The following is a 24515-nucleotide window of genomic DNA, read 5'->3' on the forward strand; positions in this document are numbered from 1 at the left end:
GAATTTCCCCGAGCAAACACACAAAATGAAATAAATATGGTAGATTATTTATTGTAATTTCTTCACTCGATCCTATGAGCTTCTGCCAGAAATACAGTTCCCGTGCATGGAACAGAAACTGCAGGGGCCCGCCTAGGGCTACTCAGCACGCAGATGTGATCTGAACTTACTGCATGCTGCTGGTTTCAATTAGGGAGCAGAGCTGGTGCTTTAATTCCATCTTACAAAAACAGGTCTCTGAAAAGGCGCAGCGTATGCACAGCACCTCCCTGTGCAAGAAATAAAAGCCTCACATAGGAATTCAGTAATTAGCAGATCAGACCATTGGTTCATCCCATCAGACAATCCACCTTTGACCAGTGGCCAACACCTAATGTTTAAAAGGCAGAAGAAAACAGCCTTCAAAAGTACCTTTAGTGTATTACTTTACAGAGGAGAAAAAAAAAAACATCCTCATGACCTATGCAGTCAGCTTATGCCCTGCAGCACAAACTCTTCTCTTACCATGCGTAGTTGCAAGTGTTACTATTAGTCATAAAATTATCCAACCCTTAAAAAAAAAAAATAATCCATCCACGCCACTTGCATCACTGGCTTCTGCAGTACTGTGCTAACGATGCTGAAATAACCCAGCACATACACGATGAGACTTATTTTACAAATGATGCTTTCTAACTTAGTGGTGTAGCTCCCTTACGCTATGGGGCTGAAGGAAATTGAGAGACCGATTGCATTTCTAGAGCCACTTGGAATTCTGACGTAGGACCAGCTTTAACCCTTCTCTCTCCACAGGAAGAAACAAAAAAAGTAGATACAGATAGCTTACACAAGTAAATTCTGTCACAAGTAAATCTCTTCTGCCTCAGCCACCTTCGCTCTTCCTCCCCCTTGGTCCCTCTCAGACCTCCTGACATCTCTGAGTACTGAGGCACGCAGAGCGAGCTGCTCTGCTCCAGACAGAGATGTATCTGGGTTCAAGGAATGCCCGAGCTCAGACACGCCTGTTTATGTTCTCTTCCATTTTTAAAACCAAGCTGCTCTGGACCGCGTTGGCTTCAGCCCAGTGGGAGCCCTTCCACTGGCTTCCGTGGGCTTAGATCCAGCTCCTGGCCCTCACTCTGCTTACGCTCTGATTAGCTGCAGCAAGCAAGGCAGACAGCTTTGTGGCTCAGCCAATTCTTACCACGCGGCCTAGCGAGGAACCCCCCTGAGCAGCCCCCCTGCCTGACAATTTTTCAGAGAGGTTTGCTTGGATTTTTCAGTTTCAGGTAAACGGTGCCTGGTTTCACTGCGGCCTTTCCAGACAACTCCAGTAACTCAGAGGGACCCGGTTATGCAGATGAAGGGTGTATGGGTTTGACCATACCAAATCTCATACTAGCATGACTTTAATGAGCTCCTTCTGGCCTGGTTTTGATCTCAGGAACACCATGGTAAATCTGTAGTAACTCCCCTGTGGAACAGAGTTTTGAGAACAGCACTCGGCCCCTGCTCTGAAGTTCTGACCTTCTTCCACGCTGCTGTGAGGGACGGTCAGTAAACACCCACGAGAGCAGCTCTGGGCAAGGCCGGACTTCCAGCTTTCAAACCCAGGTGTCCCAAAACCAGCAAGCTGGTCCACGTCAAGAGGGGCCCTTCTTGCAGCTAGGACCTTGCTGTGGCATCCTCTGCTCCCCTCCCGTGGGAGCTCCCGGCACGCACGCAAGGATCTCGGCGGAGGCTGGCCTGCTCAAACCAGAGCTGTGCTTGGCCCGCAGCCTGACATGGCGGACATCTTCCCACCACTCCAGTGCTGTCTTATTGCAGATATCCAAACAGCGTGGGCTGCTTGACTGCTACCATGTCCTTGTGCACCACAAATTGTCTGGCTGAGGCACGGGCCTGCTGAAGGTCTGGAAACTACGTGAGGTTCTTGGAAGCAACCGATGGCATTTGGCCACTCATATAGGAAATACACTTGTACAAACATGCTTGCAGACAGTTCCTCACCAGTTCCCCATCCCAAAAGGGGTGCCAGGGGTTCATTCATCCACCTCAAGGATGGTGTTGACCTGCTGGCTCTCACTATCCCCACCCAGCTGCCCCGGTCTTCATCTTTTCCATTACCCACTAATCCTGACCGCTCTGCAGTTGTTTCCTTGGATGCTTACCTGCAACCCTAACCCTAGCTCATGCTCTGGCTCCTTCCCATAGATCCCTGACCTCCCTGCGTCTTCCTCACTTTGCAACCCTTCCAGAAGACACAGTCCGAGCACGGCAGCCTTCTCCTCTGTGACCTCCCTATCAGCGCTGCTAGCCATTTCACTTGTTTGGGACTGTATCACCTACAGCCTTTTCCCCCAAACCACGCAACTCCAACAGCATCAGACTGAAGCATCTGCATGCAGGTCTCGTTCCAAGTCACCTGCACTGAAACACTCCTTCTAGGCCTGCATGGTGCACAGGCACAATTTTGGCAGGTGTGATGGTCTGTGCCAGCAGCAGCCAAGCGTACCCCAAGGGAAGGAAAGAGCTCCATTTTGCTTTACCGGCCACCTCCCCTTCACACAAGGCGCTGAAGAATCAGCTGCAGAAGCTGCATCTTGCTCCACTTAAGGTCAATGGGATTTTTGCCACTGATCTCCAGAGAAAAAACAATTAGCCTTATACCTTTTTGCCGAAGGATACCCATAGGTGCATGAAAATCCCTAAGTATTATGGTTTATGCTGCCACCCAGTCCAGCTGTAACCCTTTCTCACACCACAGTTTAGCCGCTATCCATACTGAGTCCTTCTTGATTACCCAGTTTCTTACTCCACCTTCGCCAGATCCCCAACCAAAGTGCACAGGATTGCTACCTGAGGCCCCGCAGACCTTTGCCCAGCAGCGTTGTGGCACAGGTAATGATTTGCTCAGGCCAGGTACATCGCAAGGTACCTCAGAGTTACTGTTGCTTACTGCCACCGGCAGCCCACAGCTGCATGAGGAGGTTTCTAAGAGTCACCGCAAAGCCAAGAAGCACAGATGACCTGACAGAGCCAGCATCTGCCCTCGGATTGAGTAGATGGATAAAAACAACCATATGCAAATGGCCAGAAGGAAGTGTCCAAAATTGTGGCACTGCCCACATGATTGTTACTTGTGACAGGAGCAGCTCAAGTCCATGTGCAGCTGGCCCAGGAGGCAGCTCTGTCCAAGACAAGTTGGGTGGGAACAGTGGCAGAACCGAACCGGGGACTGAACACGAGCAGACAACAGTGGTCTCGTGGGAACAAGGTCTATCATTCACTTGGACTTCTCTCTAGGTCATTAGACCTAGGTAGGGCCCCGGAGACCAGCAGCAACCCACCTGAGCCAGGGGGGTGGCTGGAGTCTGGATTCATCCCCCCAATTTCCCCGTTTCCACCCAACCTCAGCCAGCGTGACCCACTTCACATCCAGCTCCCTTGACCATGATCTCTCAGCCTCTTCCCTTCAGCACCTCCAGCACTGCAATGAAAGGCAGGGGGGTTTTGACATTGTGCATTTTGATAGATTCACAAGCACCCCAGCTTTTTATCCTCAATTCCTAAAGCTAAATTCCTCAAGCGAGGCGGAGAAGGCCCATGAGCTAGAGCTGGGAGAAGGCAGAACGGCTCCCTGTGACACCCTGCTCTTGGGAGCCAGCGCAGCCTTCCCCGGCAAGCGGAGAGGCAGCACGCAGTATCTGACACCAACTCCCCGTATGGACCTTCGCATCAAAGCCTTCCTGCAGGAGAGCTACTGCATCAGGCACTGATGGGCTGTGGTGGGACGGGAAACGTGGCAAATGCCGCAGGGCTGTCAAGAAAACCCTCTGCACGAGCCCCCTCCAGATGCAGACAAGGCAGACTTGGCCCTGTTGCGTGCGCCAGTGAGGCGGAGGGACACAATTCAGTTGTGAAATTTTATATAGAAAAATGGGGAGAATTTGTTACAGGGTTGAAATTGCAAGGTCCCTACAGACTGCCTTGGTGCTGCTTGTGTGCTGCTGTGCCCTGTTCACCTCTCAGAAGGTCCTGCAGTGACCGGACAACTGGTAATAATAGCTGTTAGCTTGGCTAAATGGAGCACAAACAAGACTCTCAGAAATTAAGAACGACTTCTCAGAATTTTAACCTTTTTTTTTTCTCCAGCAACAATATTCTTTTCATTTCTGCGAGCTACAAGTGACAACTCTGCTCGAAGATCTCTGCCTGCTGAGATATAATAGTTTCGTTGTGCTTCCTTTTTTTCTTCGTGCCCAACACCTTCAGGTACTTGCATACCTGCCAGCAAAGAAACATCTGGGGAGAGAAACAGGAAGCTCTTGCAGCTTTAAGTAAAACGAGATTAAGAAAGCCTTTGTAAGACAACTGAGGAACAGGATGCTAAAAAAGAAGATGGGTACACTCTCTGCTTAATGACAGGCTCTCAACACACCCATGGCTCCGGGCATAGCTCTGGGTCCGCAGAGGCGCAGATGTGGTGCGGTGAGGTGGGAAGAGCAAGGAATGCTGCAGGCCAAGGAGAGGAATGGCTGCATGAAAGCCCTGAGCAAGCTGCACCGAGTCGCTGAGTGGGCCACCAAGCAAACAGCAAAGGACTGTCCGTTGGCAATTCACTGCTTGCAGTCTGCTGCGCTCTCCGTAGGGGCACAGAGAGGCTCCTGTCCTCCTCCAGCTCCCCTGCTTCAGCTGAGTTAGCTCACTGCAGCCGAACACACGTCGTGGTGCAAACAGGCACGTGCACCGGTAGCGACGTACGTGGTGGGAAAGGGCAGGACTGGAGAGAGGGGTCTGTGCAGAGGAGGAGGAGGAGGAGAGGGGGCAGGTGCACAACAGCAGAGGGGACCGACGGCTGGTCTGCCTTCGGGTGCGCTGGCAGAGCAGCACTGGGGAGGCTGCCATTCCCCTCCGCGGTGCTCGGACCAAGTCGGTGAGGAGCCACTGTGGGATGGTGTAAGAATTTGAAATGGAAATGCACAATTGCAACCCTAGAAAGGAAACTTGCAAGTGTCATGGCCATGTCGTGCCTTATTTATTCCACGATCTAACCTAGCACATTCATGAACATTGCCCTCCACCTTAAATGACCCCAGCAGGGAAAAACACTGCAAGCTGTGCAGTCCCAGGAGCTTGGCAGGAGAGGGCAAGGCTTTCAAGGTCATGAAAACATGCAAGGGAACACTAGGAAAGAGCACTGGGTAGGTGAGGTCAGCAACATGCAGGTACTCGCATGCTGGGGTGGACAGGTACATACGAAGAGGAGTGAATACACGGGGAGCACGTCTGCAGTCGCCGAGAGCACAGAGAGGAGCGCAAAGCTGTGAAACGAGGTGGGTGGACAGCCTCAGAGCTGAAGGGATGGATCCTTTTGGCAGGAGGAGAGACATTTTGCAGGGAGGAGCAGAGTGATGCTGGGCTTTGGGGGTGCCTCCATGCCGGTGCGAGCGGGGAAGCTGGGAGGTGAGGAAAAATCCTGTGGCAACATGGAAGAGTGAGCATGTGCTGCAAGCCTTGACGCACACGCTGGGGTTATTTGGGTGCTGCTGACTTCCCTCGGGCCAGGAGTGGGTGCAGAAATTGCAGCACACATCTGTGATGCGCCTGTATACGTATTCCTTAGGACATTCCTTATATACCTACGTATGGACTCCTTAGGACACTTTTACATGGGAGACAGAAGCACCTATTAGACAAATATTATATACTTCAGTCTCTCACCTCTGGCACTTTTCACTGCATGAGTATCCTACACATAGAGGATCCTTGGGCTGTCACCATGCATGAGGGAAGACAACAAGAGACCTTATGTCGACGAGGGACCAACCCTGGAGAAGAAAGCTCATTCAACAACACCTGAAACCACCTGCTCCTCTGGTTGACGGCAAGTGCAGAACGCAGCCTGCCACGCAGGGTGTTTGAACACGGTCCAAGTCTGTGATCGCACAAATCCCAAGCTAGGTCTTAACATTAACCCTAATGTTAAAACATTAGGGTAGAGTGTAATGGAGTGTCCCACACCTCAGCTCCATACAAAGGAAACCACTGCAGCCTGCAGGCTTTTACGCAGAATAATAAAGCTGGTATGGAAGACATGCCTCTGGTCTATAAAACAACACATGAAGCATTGTCAGCAGGTCGTTTAAGAGCAGCAGCACACTGCTGAGCTGCTAAACCCCTCACCTCACCTTCACTTCACACCGTGGCCTGCTCAGGCTCAGAGGGAGGAGGGAAGAGCTGCAACTAGATGTTCATTACAGATCAGCTCCATGCAGGCCACCTTGGGTCAACGAAGTGCATGTAAAATCGCCCTAATCCAGCTGTCTGCCATGCAATCCAACTCCCTGGCCATCTGAAACAACACAAAGTGAAATCCAGGTGCTGCAATTCTTCTGCTGGGAAACAATTGTTCTTAACCGGGAGCAAACAGGTTTGGTCAGATGTGCTCAGCAAACACACGGAGCACAGATGTCTTCAGAACACAAGACACTTACAAGACACTATCATGAGACTATCTTAGCACACCATGCAAAATTATGGTTAGACTTTTGTTTTCTAGGGAGATTCAATTGCTAGTTTCTGCACTCTGGGCTGATTTGGTAGTACTTGGAGCACACGGAGACCTTCTCTATGTGGAAAATGCTACCCGTGGAAATGCCTTTAGAACCTGAGATACACACACCTGCAGAGAGTAAAGTTACAGCCATGTCCTTACAAAGCTACAGATCCAGACAGTACGATCACATATATTTTAAATCATAATGATTTTTAAAATTTGGATTCTTTACAAAGGAATGCAAAGAAACGCACACAGGGATTTGTATGGTTTCATTTAAGCCATGTAGTGAGACGACAAATCCCAAGCACCTGCAACAGATACAGCTGGTAAAATCTGAAAGCGGGAAAGAAGAATCCCAGCCTACATGCCTGCAACTGTACAAACGTCTCTACTACCTTCATGAGAAAAAGCACTGATGCCTCTGCCTTGTCCTTGGAGCAGAGCAGCTCCGCTGGAACTGCCAAGGTGGCCTGGGCTGGACAAGGACTGTCCTGTGTGTCACCAGTACAAGAGGTGGTTCAAATCCTTTCCCCCCCGCCATCACCACTTCATCTCTCGCTCTCTTTTTTTTTCTTTATTTCCTTTTCTTTTACTTGAATATGCCTGCTCTGGGAGACCCCCCCAAGAACTGCCCAGTTTGAGGACCAGCCCAGTATCATCCACCTGAGCTGTCCTCCCTCCAAGGGCTCTACCCTCAGCCAAGTCATGTCTGAAGCCCCACTCTCCTGAAAAAAGCTTTCCAGTAGCTGAAGCCTTAAGCTGCCCTTGCACCATATCACTCAACAACAGAGAAACACACCCAGATCTAACACCACGGGACACGGGGGTCCTGCTCAGCCTGGTAACAAACCACCCTAGCGAAATAGTGGCAGGTCACCCCACTTGAACCACTCCAGTTTCAGGGTCTGAGACAAGAATTACAAGCACCTGCAGAGCCCAAGAAAGGCATCTCTGGATTTTAGCAGCTTGACTTTGAAACACTGTCTCAGCAGACCTTGCAAACACCCAGCTCTGCAGAGGGGAGGCAGCAGACTATTGCAGTGGTGGATGTTAAACAGAGTGGTGGCAGAAGTGAATTTAGCACAGGGACACAGGGGGCACCCTCCAAGTCATACTCCATCCCTGCTTCCTTTGCCAAAGTGCTGGCAGTGCACGCTGTCCCAGCTTCAGGGGAGCACCAGCCCCTTCCCGACGCCTTCTCTAGGGAGGCAGGGGACCCTCCATGCTGGACGGCACCTAAAGCACTTAGTGTCTTAGTGTTTTCTGGGCTCCCCAGTTCAAGAAAGATGAAGAGCTACTGGAGAGAGTCCAGCGGAGGGCTACAAGGATGAGGAGGGGACTGGAGCATCTCCCCTACGAGGAGAGGCTGAGGGAGCTGGGCTTGTTCAGTCTGGAGAAGAGAAGGCTGAGAGGGGACCTTAGAAATGCTTACAAATATCTGAAGGGTGGGTGTCAGGAGGATGGGGCCAGACTCTTTTCAGTGGTGCCCAGTGACAGGACAAGGGGCAATGGGCACAAACTGAAGCAGAGGAAGTTCCAGCTGAACATGAGGAAGAACTTCTTCCCTCTGAGGGTGACGGAGCCCTGGCCCAGGCTGCCCAGGGAGGCTGTGGAGTCTCCTTCTCTGGAGATATTCCAGCCCCGCCTGGACAAGGTCCTGTGCAGCCTGCTCTAGGTGACCCTGCTTCAGCAGGGGGGTTGGACTAAATGACCCACAGAGGTCCCTTCCAACCCCTACTATTCTGTGATTCTGTGATTCTGTGTCATGTAGCACCTTCCCAGCAGCTCTGCAGAGCCTTGGGCAGGGATGCTGCCAGCCTGCCTGGCGTGGGCAGAGGAGCCCAGCACCGCAGCTGGAAGACAGACTCTTCCTGGACAGCCTCAGACAGCAAAGGCAGCCATTTGAAGTGGCTGTCTGGTTAGAAATTAGTACTTTATCCAGTAGTCAACACCAGATTGTGAGGGGAAGAGAACATGGAAGAACAATTTCCCCCCCCTCGTCAGTAAATGATGATTATTAAGAGCAAGGAGGTCCCTCTCACTGCTACCAGCAAACGCAGGAAAAAGCCACTTTTCTATCACAAAACACCATTCAGCTGGGAAAAGACAAGTCCATCCTCTCCAGGTCATGAACCAGCTTAAGCCCCCTGCCCCACCAGTGCCCAGTGCTCCGCAGGGTCACTCCAGCCCCAGCCCTTGTGCATCCCCGGTGCCAGCACAGAGAGCCAGGAGCTGCCAGGAGTGCCAGGGAGCCAGGACCAGGAAGAAATTTCATACCAGAGGGCTTGCCAGATCTGTGTGAAGGAAAAGGGCACGACACAGCCCACTTCTCCCCCAGCCTTCCAGTCAGTCCGCAGCTGGTGGTGCTTTCTTCACCTTACTGGGTTTCAGGCAAATAAATCCTTCCCAGCAGAAACAGTAGCCCTGAGCTGGTCTGACACAGAGTGCAATTTCTCTTGCAGCTGCAGAAGGCATATTTTTCCATATATCTTATATTTTGCCTTTCTTTACCCATGCTAAAAATACCTTCATGTCCTTCACAGAGACACTCCTCCTTCTACCTCCGGCAGAGAAAAGGAAAGGGAAGCCAGCGACTCACTTGAAAGTTTTGTTTCCTTTGCCTCATTGGAATGAAACTGCAGAGCGGTGCTCACGGGAGGGAGGCACCTGTGCCAGGAGCTGAGACGGGAGCAAGGACGGACCCCGCCAGCACCGCATCCCCTCCAGTTCCTGGAGCTCTCTCCTTCCCATACACCTAACGTAATGGAGACCTGGCAGAGGGCTAGCACATATCCTCTGTACACAGCTCCAGACAGAAACAGAGAGGCCACTTCCAAGTCAGCTGGTCAAATGCATAAGACACTGCTAGAGCAGCCATCCCAGCCGCTCTCATTTCTCTGCTGTTTGCAGGAAAAACGGAATTTCACCTCCCTTTCAGCAGAAACCGTTGGCAGGCAGGCCATGAACATGCCTTCCTGGTTTTGTTCTTCTTCCTGCAGTTGGCCCAGCTTTCCCCACCAGCAGTGCCCACCAACTCTGGCTGAAAAAAAATCTCAGTGCAAACCTTGGTTACGTTTACTCTGACCTTTCTTCGGCTGTCAAGGGGTGCTCATCTTGTTCCACCGCACCCGTGGCATCTCTCAGACTGCCTCCTCCCGAGATCTCAGGACTGAAAACGCGCAAAACCCACAGCAGTTCTCCCTGCAACGATCACCATCTGCCATTGCCTTGCACATACTGCAGACAGGTCTTTCCAAAGGCCATGGATAAAAGGAATAGGGTTTAGCGACCAAGTCCCCACCTCAGCTGCATCCTTCCACATGTTTCTTGCCCCTGGCTGTGCAATTCAGGCAAGTGCAATGAATGGGAAAGATCAGAGGTGAGACTTGTATTCTCGGGGCCCAGGCGAGTTCCTGCTGCTGCGTTACACACATTGACAAAGTGGGTTCTCAGAAGACAGGGTAGCGGCACGCCTGGGGCAGCCAAACCAGCAGGACTGTGCCAGCAGGGCAGGCTGGGTCTGGCAGAATAGTCAATAATGAAATAACACGCTTTCCCCTTGCACTGAAGTAATTCGGAGCCCAATTGATGCTCCTCCATTCACCGACGTAAAGTATTTCAGTTATCATCGACACCTTTGCTGTAAAGGCTAATTGAGGCACGGGCTGCTGGAGCAGCTCGTTCTGAATCCTCAGCTGCCCAGCAGCAGGGACAGGGATGGCATGCATCCCCATCTGCCCAAATTCATGCTGTGAACACCACAGCCCCTCCTGGAGCCCGCCCTGTTGGGAGACCACTCTCTAATGGAGAGCGAACAAGCGGTCGTTTGGGACGGGCAGCTACAAGGGGTAGCGGAATCTGCAGCAGCTTGTTCTGGCGGGGTAGGAGCGGCGAATACGCACTGATTTCTTACGGCAGCCAAAGCCCACATCTGCCCAGAAAACCTCTCCCTACGCAGGGAGACGCCTGCGGCTCTGAAGACATCCAGGAGCAAGACTTGGCCTCCCCGACTGTTTATACGATGTTCCAAGCGAGACCGAGAAGGAAACAGAGCTCTGAGAATCAGGATTTCCTACCGTGTCCCGAGACCATCCTGGCAATGCCCAACTCTCCCCATTGCTTCAACATCCTCCCAAGCACCCCCCGGCAGGGCATCCCCACCGCTCGCAACGAGACCCCCGAGAAGCTGGCAGGCAGGCCGGGCGCTTTGCAGGGAGAGATTTAAAACCATTTTCCTCTCCCCCTCGCCGGGCTCGGCCGGGGTCAGACACAGCATTTGGCAAGAGAAGAGCTCCCTGCTAATTTTAGCCTCCGGCTCTCCACCCAGGCAGCGGCAGCTCAACCGCTATGGAAAGCTGGGCAGCACCGAGGTGAGGGCTGGGAGACGCTGCCTGCCAACAGCCCACACGCTGCCAGATAAATATAAACCAGCGGCGGGCAGGGGGGAGCCACGCGGGCTCGGCCTGAAGCAAATCCTTCCCTCATCGCCCAGAGGTGGAGCGAGGACAAACTGCAGGTCCCGAGGGGATCTGCTCCCCGACCCGGCAGCCCTCGCAGGACTCGCTTTCTGCTCAGAGGCATAATTTAGGCTGCAGCTTCGCAATAGGATCCCATTATGAGGACAGGCTGAGGGAGTTGGGGCTGTTCAGCCTGGAGAAGAGAAGGCTCCGGGGTGACCTTAGGGCAGCTGCCAGTACCTGAAGGGGCTACAGGAAGGATGGAGAGGGGCTTTTCACAAGGGGGTGTAGCGATAGGACAAGGGGGAATGGCTGTAAACTAAAAGAGGGCAGATTTAGATTGGATATTGGGAAGAAATTCTTCCCCATGAGGGTGGTGAGGCCCTGGCCCAGGCTGCCCAGAGAAGCTGTGGCTGTCCCCTCCCTGGCAGTGTTCAAGGCCAGGTTGGATGGGGCTCTGAGCAACCTGGGCTGGTGGAAGATGTCCCTGCTCATGGCAGGGGGGTTGGAACCAGATGATCTTCAAGGTCCCTTCCAACCCAAACCATTCTATGATTCTCTGACCACGGACCATAGGACTATGCACAAACCGAGCACTTTTTCTTTGATTTTCACTGTACCTACAGAAAAGGGTCTTTACAACCTTCGTAAACAGCGAGTGAAAAATTCCTGACTACATTAGCAAATCCTTTTTCGACAGACACAACTGGCAAAGCGCTGAGTGTTTGCTAGACACCCAGGGCAAAACAGGTAACCACACTCTGCAAATCAAGCGGAGCAGCTGCAGCACCGAGCACAATGCTCTACACAGGGAAACCAGATGTCTTGGCAGACACCGACTACAGTAAAAAGCCACTGTGGTACTAATTTTTCAGGCACCAAACACCCTTATGACACCAAATACATTCTTAACCATCTCAGTAGAGCTCCTTATCATCCCCATCAGCTTCTGTAATTATTATCCCTGCATTTTCCTCCATCCCTTTTAATATTCCGAGTCAGTGGTTTACTCTGTGTCCTCTGACTTCTTTCTACATCTCCTCTCTTTTTGATCTCTGCACCTGGGACTGTCGATTCCAGCCTCTCTGTTCCAGTGAAATACCAAGTATTTGCTTCTAATTTAGCCTTCAGTTCCTTTCCCCTCACAACTTTTTAGTGGCCACCGGCATTTTCGGATCACTCTGCTCTGACACTTACCTCTCTATGCACCTTTTTGGCCGCTTCATACTTTTGTTAAATAATTCCTGTCATCTGTATTCCCAAATGCCACCCCTTCTCTCCTGCTTGTCTTCTCTTTCACTTTTCTTTCTTCCTCTACTTCTGCATGAGCTGCAAGACTTGCTAAAATACTTCTTTCCCCTCCTCGACGTGCCTACATTGGACATCTAATTCAAACACAGAATTACCAGAAAAAGATGAAAACAGAATTCACAAAGGATCTAAGTTTAGGAAAAAACCCAACTAATCATGCCATTTGGGAAGCACAGGGTTTTGGGACAAAGCACTCAAGAGAATGTACGGGAAGACCCAGAGTTAATTGGCAAAGCAATTACAATTGGCGAAGCAAAGGAAATCGGCCGCATGGCTGGAGCTGATGGAATGCAGACAGCAATCAGACAGTACAGACAAACTGAAATAATACTAGCCAGACCAAGGCAGGAGGACAGCAGGAGTTCAAAGAGGGAGTGTATCCTCCCCTGCCCCACCAGCACACACAGCAGACCCTCTTTCCCACTGCAGCAAGCAGTGCGGGTCAGTGAGGCGCACTTGGAAGCCCCTTGCAAGACCTGCAAGGAACGGCAGCACGTTCAGACCAATCCCAAGTGCAGAGCACGACCAGAGGCAGCAGCAGCGTTAGCACCATCAGGACTTCTTCAGAGGAGCTGCAGGGGTAAAGACGAGGGCTCAGCTAGAGCAGAAAGCCACGTGAAAGGCAGAGGCATTTATCAGCTGCAGTCTTGGTGCAGGTGAGCAGCACCACACCGGCAACAGAGAAACTGCCAATGGATGAAAAGGCACTGGCAGGAAAAGCAAACTGAATTCAGGCTCAATGCTGGCAATCTTAGCTCCACTACTGGAGCAGGTTAACAACATGGACAAGTAAATACACATGACTGGCTACAGCCAGTAACTATGGGGGAAAGGAAAACACCCATACCAAGGTTAAAGTCTGTCAAACCCCGGTCTCACAAAGCACATCCAATTCCCTGGAGAGGCAGGAGACCAAAACAGCAGAGACAGAATTAGAATACATCTATCCAAGGATAAATAAGCTCCCAGCATAGCCCAGCCCGCAGCAGTACAACCGTCCTTCACCTCACACACCTTACAAAGCTCTTCCTGCTCTCAGGCAGCGGCTGCGAAAGAGCTGGACTGGGACCAGCCCCAGGAATCAGCAACAGAGCTGGAACAGCCCAGGCGCCTGGGCAGAAAGAGGTGACGAAGCAAACCCCGCCATGCTCCTCCTCCCACGGACCTGCCTGCTTAGGCCCTGAAGAATTAAACACCTTTACAAAAAGCATTTTGCCCCTGTCTGCAAGAGGAGAAGAGAATGACGGTCGATACCAAACCACTTCTGGTGCTTGAGGTGCTCGCAGACCACCATTCTGGCTGTGTTTGGCACTCAAGCTCTTTCTAGGACCCATCTGAACTTAGATCCATGCAGATGTTTACTTAGAGCAGGGGGACAATCCTAGAGGATCATCACCTGAGGCCTGGGAAAAGCCAGACTTGCTGGGTTTAAGCAAAAGGGTCAACATAACCTATGTGGGAAAAAGAAAAACCAAAATTGAAAGGTGAAGGAGTTGGCAACAGTAATGCCGAGGCTGCTATCAGGGTGCCCGTCTCAAAATCAGCGGGAAGGGACACAATGATTCTTGGAGTAGTGAATTATATCAGACAAATTAGAAGTGCTTGGAAAAATGTCCTTCAGAGCTAAAGCACCCTACAGGCACAGGGCTTGAGTTTCAGCCAGGAAACTGAAAAATAAATGGTGCAGGCTTAGTGTTTTGAGAATAAGCAGTAGTTCAGTGATCCACAGCTGTACGAGCCTGTTGTACCAACTGAATACAAGGCTCAGAGAGAGATGGCGACTGCAGACACTCGCTAGCACAGGCCACAAAAACGCAGGGGAACCAAGCACAGCAGCGTTGCCTGTCTCACAGACTCATAGAATGGTTTGGAAGGGACCTTTAAAGGTCATCTAGTCCAACCCCCCTGCCATGGGCAGGGGCATCTTTCACTTGACCAGGTTGCTCAAAGCCCCATCCAACGTTGCCTTGAATGTTTCCAGGGATGGAGCATCCACAGCTTCTCTGGGTAACCTGCTCCAGTGTCTCACTGCTCTCATGACCAGAGGCAGTTCCCTCAGCCAGCCCTTGTGTGCCTCGGCCCCTCACCATCTCAAAGGTCCTGGGCTGGGCCCACACTCCAGTGTCCTTCCTGGACTGGGGAGACCAGGAGGGGACAGAGAAATCCAGAGGCAGTTGCCAAAGTATCAAATAAGAGAGGAAGAAAGCATTTTTACTGTTCTTGTTTTAGTGTTGATTTTTAACGATTACCAATCTTGAAAAGAACTCTTAATGAAGCAGCTAAAAAGGACCTTTATGCTGAAGGCCAGCAATTCTTCCTGGCAGAACTGCAGTCTCCTGCTTCTCCCCAGGGACAGCTGTCCCTCTAGCTTCTATGCTTGATCTGTTGCTATTCTTTGGGCACCACCACGGAGGGTCTAGCTTCATCTTCAACCACCCATCGGGCAGCCTTCTTGTCCTCAGATTGAAGAAACCCCACCTCCAGGCCCCAGCGACCTTGGTGCTCCTCCGAGGGACTTCTCCTGTCCCTCAGGGCACAGCAGCCCGGCAGAAGCCAGGTTGTCTCGTCCCCTTTTCCTGGGGCTCAGAGCAGAAAAGCTGGCACCTGTTCAGGAGGGGTAGGGGATGAGAAAGAAGCTCTCACACAGCCTGTGGCAATCAACAAAATGATTGCTGATGCCAGGAGATGGAACGGGCGAGCCCGCAGGATGGCCACGAGCAGAGGATGGGCCTCTCCGCCAATGCTGGGCACTGAGGTTGGGCAGATGGTAGGATGCTGGTTGGGAGCTGCTGCAACGCCGCTGCCATGGAGGGCAGCCCCGGCACAGTGTAGTGGTGCCAGGTGAGCCACGCTGGAGGTGGATCCACTTCCATCGGTTCTTCTTGATCTTCGGGTGGATTCACCTCCATGGGCTCCACACAACCCACCACATGAGCAACGGCTGTTGCTGCCACGCGGCCGATAATGTCCCAGCTCTGATGCTGCCTCCTCTTCCTCCACGTCTCCTGCAACCGCCTATTTGCCTTCAGTCAAAGAAGCAGGCAGCCACTCACCTTGCTGCTGTGGGACCTCTTTCTCCCAGTCGTCCTTGGAACCCGAGGGCCTCAAACCTCAGCAAATTGTGGGCCAGCAGCCAGGGTCCCTGTATTACAGGGCCCGGAATGGAAGGCAGCAAGGTGGTTCGTGACATCAGGAGGCCACAGTGATGGCAATGCATGTGGCCCAAGATGGCTGTTCTGAGAGCTGGGAAGCCTGTGGTCTCCCTACTGTGGGAGAAGGAGGAGGGCCAAGGGCTCCCTTCCTGGGGATCACTCCCCTGTGCCATTCTGCTGCCCCTCGGGCACAGCCACTGCCCTCCACCTCCCCTCACGTGCCCTGGGCTCCAGCCCGGTCCTCATCCCATGCCCAGCCTCCCCTGGATGAGATGGTGGCCACAGCGTTCCGGAAGGATCAGGGGTCCTCAGTGACCTCTATTCTCTAGTTCTAAGGACAAACCTTCTCACAGCTTTTTTTTTTTATCTTCTCTTAATAAGAAAGGGGCAACATACGACCTGGGAAAGACTTTAGTAATGCGCTGAATGAGCACCCTGGCTTGGGTGTTACTTTGACTTTCTAAGTAGCCGCAACTACTCCCTCGCTTTGGTGTAAGAGTACAGACCACGGGTCGCAATGGCTGTTCATAAAATCTCCTCTGAAATAGGCACGTTTTCATGTTTTCAAGCCACAGCAACTGCAAAGCGAGACTTCTTACGTTTACTCCTTATGTAAGGCAGACAATTTCTTTTCAAGGCACACCTCTGGAAATTGTAGTTCAGTCAGGCTTGATAGGAAAACTTGGTTTTGGCAGCTTGTTGGCTTATTTTGCATTGTTGATTGAAAACAAAGAAGAGCCTCCCAACTGGCCAGCTGACAACAAAACACGGACCACGGCAGCTAATGCGAAGCGAGCTGTCGCAGTAGGTAACTGAGGCTGTTAGTACAGGGTGGTCTGGACAGGATATTCTCAGCCCATTCTAAATTATGTTCTGCAGCTTAGACGGGGTTAATAGCACCCAGACATGACTGCTGCAATTTAACAGAAAACAACATTACGAAATATAAATAAAACTAGTTTCGGAAGTGAACTCTTTACGAGAAGGGCTGGAGATCTCTTAACTAGGCTCAAATGAACGGCGGCGTTGAGGAAGCTGTCGGAGTTGCCAACAGCAAATACACGGGCCAAGTCAAACAGCCCACGCTAATGACATGGAAATAAGTGGCCTCTTGAAGCAAGGCAGAAACAGATTTATTTAGAATGGCAGGAAAAAAATGCACAGATTCACGTAGATTATCCTCACTTCAGGTGAGCTCTGCTAGGCAGTTCTGCAGCCTAACAGGTGACGATGCGGAGCAAACATTTGTAGTGGTAAATGCAATATAACAGTACCTGACAACGAGCTGCTGTGTAGTGTGTGTGAATTCACACAACTTCAGTGGAACACAGGCTTCCATATGAGCCTGCTAGTTCCTGACACTCACAGTCCAGAGCGCTAGCAAAAAAGAAAATTAAAAAGATCAAACGTGCGTGCTACGGAATGCCCCAGAGTCAACTCTCCAATCTGTATTCAGTGTTTTTACGTTACTGAGTAACACTGGCTGTCAATTGCTCAAATTTGGCTCAACTAGGAAAAAAAAAAAAAAACAAAAAAACCCCACAAGAATATTTAGACCGTCCGAAATCAACATCAAGGTCACTGAGATGGAAGCCAGGAAGGAAGAAAACCCCCATGGATGATGCAAAGGCCTGGAACTTGCCGTTTGCATCTGCGATGAAAAACAGTGACACAGAAAAGCAAGAATAGCACAGGATGCCACACTTTTGCCACATGCGGGTATCAGATCGACCTACAATGTAAAGTAACAGGCAACAGCTTTTCCAACTTCAAAAAACAAGGGGGATAAGAAGCCACGTTGACCTCTTGCCCCCTCAAAAAATCTCAAATGGGAAACCGTCACAGAATGCTGAAATAACTAAGCCTTAGGAAATGATAAAATCAGAATTAACGACCTTTTGAGAGGGACTCTGATGCTTCAGGGGGACTCACAGGTCCACCCAGCAATCTCTGGATTGTCTGAAATGATCCAACATCTCAAAGACTAATTGAATCTCATTATTCTGTGTAGTTGGTTTAAATTTTTTATGACGGCAACATGAATTATTGTTCTGAGGTGTCTTTGGCAAAGGCTGATTTACTTAACAGCAAAGCTGCCCCAGACCATCTTAGCATCTCAAAGTGTAGGGCACTCTCTCCAGATCAGGGACATCAAAGCCTTTGTGCTTTGGCATGGGAAAGTCTTCTCAGGAAAACAAGAGTACAGAGGAGCTCTGGTCAAGATCCCAGTGTATTTTGGTTTGGCAGATTACACACACAGACTATGAGTTTCTAACATCATGAAAAGCATAAGTATCTAAGGACCCAGGTTCACACCCGATTCCACCTAAGGCATTACATGGATCTTTTTTAGATCTCCTACCACATCTAAATAAGACATCTTAATTCCTTTTTCTGGAAAGCCCTTCTCAGCTATTACTGCAAGCCTGAAAAAAGCAATTGAATTGGGAAGTGACTGGAAACTGGCACACCAATTCACAGCAAGAACAAATCGGAAAGGGAAACTCAAAGTACAACAAAATATCTAACCCCACCAATTCTTCAGACTACCGTTGTAAGCGCTGGAGAAAGAACCCCATCATCACTCTGTTCCCCCATGGCCACGACCAAAAGGCAACCTCTGTCTTCAGGAGAACATTCTGCCTTTTACCATACTGCAGACGTCGGTAATTCCAAACCACCAGATGAAAAGACGATGTCCATGGCCTCTCCCAGCACCACTCTTCCTTCACATCTGCCCGAACTGCAGACAAGAGAAGGCAGAGCCTTCACGTTACTGTGCCACACGTGGAAACGCATGGCTAGAAGACAACAGCATTCCTCTGCCAACCCCGCAGCGTGGAGGAGAGGCACAGGCGGGCACCGCTCCGTGAGACCCGAGTCATCCTGATCCAGTCTGACTCAGGACAGCAAGGTGTGGTGCACGAATACACGCTGTGTTGACACACCACTACACAAATCTGTCGCAGGTAACATGTACATAAAGGGATGGCGCAAGAGTTTATTTATAATGATAATATGTAATCTTTGCCAACTATTTGGGCATCTTCTGGGGCCGGTTCCAAGAAAACAAACACTTGCAACTCTCACTCGGTGCACAGGGACCCAAGGCACTTGGCGGGGCTCTACAAAAAGGTTATTTCACAGTCAAATCCCTACCCGACTTTAAAGTCAAAAGGTGAAAAAAAGCCAGGTTCACAAATGACCTGCAGTACCTGCCCCAGCAGCAGTGAAAGGATACACTGGCCCAGGACAAGTACGGCATAGCCAGCTCGAGGTCCAGGCATCCCCTGGCTGCTGTGCTGATGAACCTCACAACCGAGCCAGAGTACGACCCAAAGTGCTCTCGGTGGCCCTGGCTTCTGTCCTGAGTCTGTGACAGCGGCCTGCGCTGTGCCTATGGCCCTGGGCATGTCGACTCAATTTACACGCACCAGTGCAGAGCAAGCTGTGACAGCACTTCTGATCATCCTCCACGGAGGCTGAACTGACCACCTGGAAGAGAAAAATCTGCCCCATCCGCAGTGCCCATCCTTCTCCCCGCAGCTTTAGCATCCCATCATGTGCTCTGGGGAACAGCACTGCTTGGCACAGGTCCCCGTCAATGAAGGTCTCACTAGCGTCTTCAAAAGCACAGAAATATCATATGCAAACTTCATGCTACAGATGTTCCCCTGCTGGCAAGACTTCATTCGGGATGAGGTGCTTTGGAGGTGACACCTACCTGAACTTCCCCTTTGGGTTAACAGTTTCCACAGAGAGGAAACAGATACTTCAGCCACCACTGGAGAGCCACACGGTCCCATCTCTCCCCATGGGCACTCTGTAGCCTTCAGTGCAATTAGCAATGCAAAAGAGCGATACTGTGCGGGCACAGGCAAGTACCCTTGCATGTGAGTGACCGCAGAAGTTGGCCCGCGTGCATGTGAATGAACCTGCGTATGTAGGCGTGCTCACTCTTATGCACAGGGGCTTCTGAGGGTGCCTGGCCAGGGAGGCTGGAGAAGAAAGTCGATGCATCACATCCAATGAGCAACTTCAGCTTTCTGCCAGCTTCTTTTCTCCTACAGACACGTGCACCTTGCCCATTCACACCAACGCTCGGGTCAGTTTTTAAGCAACTTGTGCTGCTCTGTAGTAGCCTGGATAACTGAGGATCAGAAAGCCCACCATGGTGGGGGGGTAAGAAATCAATTTTCTGTGGAAGGAAAGGGACACTAAAGATGTATGTACAGGGGAGGTGGAATTCTTGCCATAAGCACTTTTTCATTCGCCCATCTCCGTGGTTTCTTCTGAACCCTTCCTATTTCCCACTTCAGAGAGTGGGACTGCATGCCTACTGAGTTCGAAAAGCAGCAGTCTGAGGCACCAGAAGCGAGACAGAAACCACTTGTCACAGTCCAAGATAGGAAGATAGCACACTCACAGAATCACAGAATGGTAGGGGTTGGAAGGGACCTCTGTGGGTCATCTGGTCCAACCCCCCTGCCGAAGCAGGGTCACCCAGAGCAGGGTGCACAGGACCTTGTCCAGGCGGGGCTGGAATATCTCCAGAGAAGGAGACTCCACAACCTCCCTGGGCAGCCTGGGCCAGGGCTCCATCACCCTCAGAGGGAAGAAGATCTTCCTCGTGTTCAGACGGAACTTCCTGTGCCTCACTTTGTGCCCGTTGCCCCTTGTCCTGTCACTGGGCACCACTGAAAAGAGCTTGGCCCCATCCTCCTGACACCCACCCTGCAGATATTTGTAAGCATTTCTAAGGTCCCCTCACAGCCTTCTCTTCCCCAGGCTGAACAAGCCCAGCTCCCTCAGCCCTTCCTCGCAGGAGAGATGCTCCAGTCCCCTCCTCATCCTCGTAGCCCTCCGCTGGACTCTCTCCAGTAGCTCCTCATCTTTCTTGAACTGGGGAGCCCAAAACTGGAACACTCCTGGTGTTATTTACATGCAACAATAAAATATGGAGGAGCAAGGGTAGGCTGAAGCAGCCAGGAGAGGCAGACTAAAGAAGGGCCCCCGGATCCCTTGTTCCTATAAGATACACCTCCCAGCAATTTAATCTAATCCAGCACATCCTGCTCGTGCCTGGCTCAGTGTGACGCTCACACTTGCAATGAAGGAAATTAGTGCAAGTGATTTATAGTCTCCCAAGATACCATGGTCTTTGCAGCAGAAAAAAATAGAGTCTGCACAGCAGTGGCTGGGAATGACCTCACCTCCAGGTTTCTTCAAGGATGGAGCTTTGCTTTTGCTAGGTAGACACGAGGTTTTAAAGCAAAGGGAGATAGCTGCACGTCCTCCGTGCCTGCAAGCACGGGTCGCGGATGCCAGCCTTGCTCCCGCAGAGTCTTACCTTTCCGCATGAGATGAGGCACTGCTGGGCACAGAAGAGAGAAAGAGAGGTAGCAGGAGGAGGTCCCCGACCCACCAGCCTTGCCACCCAAACAGAGCATTGCAGCAGCTCTGGGAAGAGGCAGTGCCTTGGGGTGGGGGTCTTCCCTCAAAGAAGACCTGTCCCTGCCCTTGCCCCTTCCAGCCGTGCTGCCAAGCCATTACAGCCACAAAGGCAGGGTGCGGGACTCGCTCACCAGACCTGGCTGCTCTGTGCTTTACCGGTATTTTCTCCCTCCTCAACACCTCATTCACCCTTAAAATATGAAAGTCTCCTGCCTCCAGCACTCACTTGCAGGAGCAAAGTGTACCGGGTAGCAGCCAGACAAGATGCGAAAAACATTTCTACTGGAGAGCCCACTCCACAGAGGTTAGCACTTGTCAGCAGCGGGAGTAAACAGCCTGTCTCCAGCTCCTCGGGTTTTTTGGCAGGGAGGCAGTGTCCTGCCTGTTACAACTTGTTTTGGATGACAACAGGCCACATTTCTTGTGGGGAGAGCTGTGCCCATCTTCAGCTCGCATCGGCCTGCTTGTTTTTCTTCAGTCAGTTGTAAACATGGTTAAGATTCCTGTAAATACCTATTGGGCAGCAGACCAGACAAATATGCTGAAGGAGAGATGGAAAAAAAACAAAAGGAGAGAGGGGAAAAAAGAAGACAAGAGAGAGAGAAAGAGAGAGAGGGAAAAAGAAGAGAGAAAAAGAAGAAACTAAAAAAAAAAAAGAGAGGGGGGGAAAAAAAAGGCAAGCCCCACAACAACAGGAACAGAAGCATCCTCCTGCCCATGAGAGACAACAGTCCTGCCAATAAGGCTCCCTGGGAAGAATATGTAGGAATACCTTGATGCAATCACATCACAAGAAAAAAAAAAATTGACTTTTTTCTTTTTGACCAGACCGACTGCTTTTTTCAGCATCACCTTCACAGGAAAGCTATCACTCATGAGAGCTCATACTATCATGCCTCCCTGTCCAGTCCACCCCAAACCTCCCTGACAGCTAGAAAAGGGCCCAGATCAACCTCGAGACGCATGAATCCGAACCCAAGAGGTGTATCGAGTACAAATTCTGCACCTCAGGCTCGTCCCTCAACCTTTGACTTCACCGTTACAGCAAAACGACCCTCATGGCCAGAGCCTCTCCCAGCACACGGCGATGCAGCACCGTGGAAGCCTACGGGTACCCATGCCCACACCACAGTCTCCTCGGCCCTTTATTCTCTTTCATCCAAACTTCTACACTTAACTTTGCTGCACAGCAGAGCTGCACGTACACCAAGGGAGGACAGTCAGAGCCTCGAGTCTGAAGCATCGCTTACTCAAACGCCCACACCCCAACCATCTGACATTTGCCTCCTCCACCACACACTGATCTGGTGGGGAAAGAGGAGGAGAGGAACATCTAGCAGCGAAGGATCCACCACGCCTGAAGACTCGCTCTAAGGTGCTGCTCCAGGAGCAGGGGTGGCATGGGGGCATCGCAGCGGCTTGTGCTCTGTCCCATGCGCAGCTGAGAGGAAAGGGAATACTTTCTGTGACTCCTCACAGACCTGCAACAGCAGGGCTCACCTCTCCGGAAAGAGAAAACACACTTGGCTTTCCATACACAGGCTGTTCTGCAACGCCTTGTGGGGAGGCAAGAAGAAACCCTGTTACAGATTCAGGAGATGGAAACAGTGATCTCAGGTAGATCTCCTTCCAAGCCCAGCAGCTCTTCAGCTTTCCGGCCACAATGGAGGGAGCCTCTTAGCTTTTCAGCCAGAAAAATTACCCAATTAACAGCCTTTGTATTTTATCAGCAATTACTGGGGAGGCTGTTGCATCAGATAAATTGAGGTGGCAGCTCTTGGTTGGTCCCAGGTGTGACTTCCAGCAGGGTTCCCACCTGGGACACGCGATGGAAAACAATGCAGAAACGAGAGGGGGAAAGTATTAATTGCTCTGAGAGTCGCTCCCTCCTACACCCGCTCCCTGGGATCTCTGGAAAGAGTCACCACACAGAGTCACCAACGCAGCCGCCCCAGCCCCCGGAGAAGAAAACATTACTTCGTTTTAACAGCCAAAAGAAAACAAATACCGGTTGTCTTTCCCTTTGACTTCTGCTTTCTCTTAAAACAAAACAGGTTTTTAGAAGTACTGGGGCAAGAGGAAGGGCGGGGAGGGTCACAGAGTAACCTTCCTCCTGTTAGCAGGTTCCAGGGTCCGGGAAAACACGACGCCGAGCGCCCAGCGCGCCGGCAGAGCCTCGGCTCTCCGGGCACGGCTGCTCTCCCCGCACGATGCTGCGGAGCCGCGAGGCGCTGCCTGCCAGAGGGTCTCACCCTCCCACCCTTCCCCGCAGCGTTTAAATGCCCTCTGCGTGCAATGAGCAGCAACGTCTCCGGTGGATTTGGGAGAATCTGGACTTTCATATCATTGGACTTTAAGATCATGTAATTATTTTCCTCATCTTCGGTTTTAGTTGGTAGTGACCTTAGACATGTCACTGTTTCCAATTTCAGACTTAAAACAGAATGGCTTTTATAACAAAGATGTAAAAATCACTCTGTCTAAAAGCAAAGAGGAAGAACCCAAGTCATAAGAAAAGTTGTTTGCTCCTGCGCATCCCTCCTGTCCTTGCGCTCTCCGCCTGTTTCTCCCAGCCTCCCCCTCTGCATCGCCGGCAGCTCTATGGCTCCAAGCACCTGCCTCGGCCCCTCTCTCCTTGTATTCCCAACGCTTCTGAGTTTGTTTTCTGCCTTGCTGCATCGTGCCAGTCCTCTACACACCGTTACAGCCTTCGCTAGGGACCTCGGGGAGCACCGGCAAAGTGGCATGCAGCAAGAGGCCTGGCTAGATTGCCGGGAAGATGGAACGCCGAGTAGACTCTGAGCTCAACCCATCTCCTCAGGTCCCAACTAATGCCACCAGGCACAAAAAGCAGATTGAAATGAGAGGAATTATCCCAGCCAAAGAAACCATATCTCTTACGCTGCTGGAACAATAAATACGTGCTTTTAGCCTTAATGTCACATATAACACGGAACAAACGGACGAGCTGAAGTCCTGCAATGGACTGTGCGGGAGCAGACGTCCACGGAGCTCCTTGCGCAGCCACGGTCTAAAGCTGTAAGGCTGAAACCAAGCCTGGCCAACGGGAGAAAGAATCAGGGGGTTTATAACGTCTAACGAAGGGACCAAGATGCTGAAAAGTATTAGTAGTTACATGCCCACATGCATTGGAAAAATTATTATCAAATTAGACTGGCACCAAGCACTGGTACTATTTTAACAACGGCAGCAGCAACACCGCAGGCTTTTACAAAGCTGGATGTTCAAAACCTTCTAGTGACTGAAACAAAGAAAAAAAAAAAAGAAAAAATGAAAAAACAAAAAAATGAAAAAAGAAAAAAGAAAAAAGAAAATAAAAGAAAAAAGAAAAGAGAAAAGAGAAAAGAGAAAAGAAAATAAAAGAAAAAAGAAAAAGAGAAAAAAAGAAAAAAGAAAAAAGAAAATAAAAGAAAAAAAGAAAAAAGAGGAAAAAAGAAAAAAGAAAAAGAAAAAAAGAAAAAAAAAGAAAAAAGGAAAAAATTAAAAAGTAGAAAAAAGAAAATAAAAGAAGAAATAAAAAAAGAAAATAAAAGAAAAAAGAAAAAAGAGGAAAAAAGAAAAAGAAAAAAGAAAAAAGAA

At 50.7% G+C, this 24515-nt stretch overlaps 1 protein-coding gene across 1 annotated transcript in view; it reads right to left on the reverse strand.

The window, feature by feature from the left end:
* B4GALNT3 (beta-1,4-N-acetyl-galactosaminyltransferase 3) overlaps positions 1-24515 on the reverse strand; it is a 71612-nt gene that overhangs the window by 46571 nt on the left and 526 nt on the right. The window lies entirely within an intron of this gene.

Source organism: Opisthocomus hoazin, chromosome 8 (assembly GCF_030867145.1).
Source record: "Opisthocomus hoazin isolate bOpiHoa1 chromosome 8, bOpiHoa1.hap1, whole genome shotgun sequence".
Taxonomy (NCBI): domain Eukaryota; kingdom Metazoa; phylum Chordata; class Aves; order Opisthocomiformes; family Opisthocomidae; genus Opisthocomus; species Opisthocomus hoazin.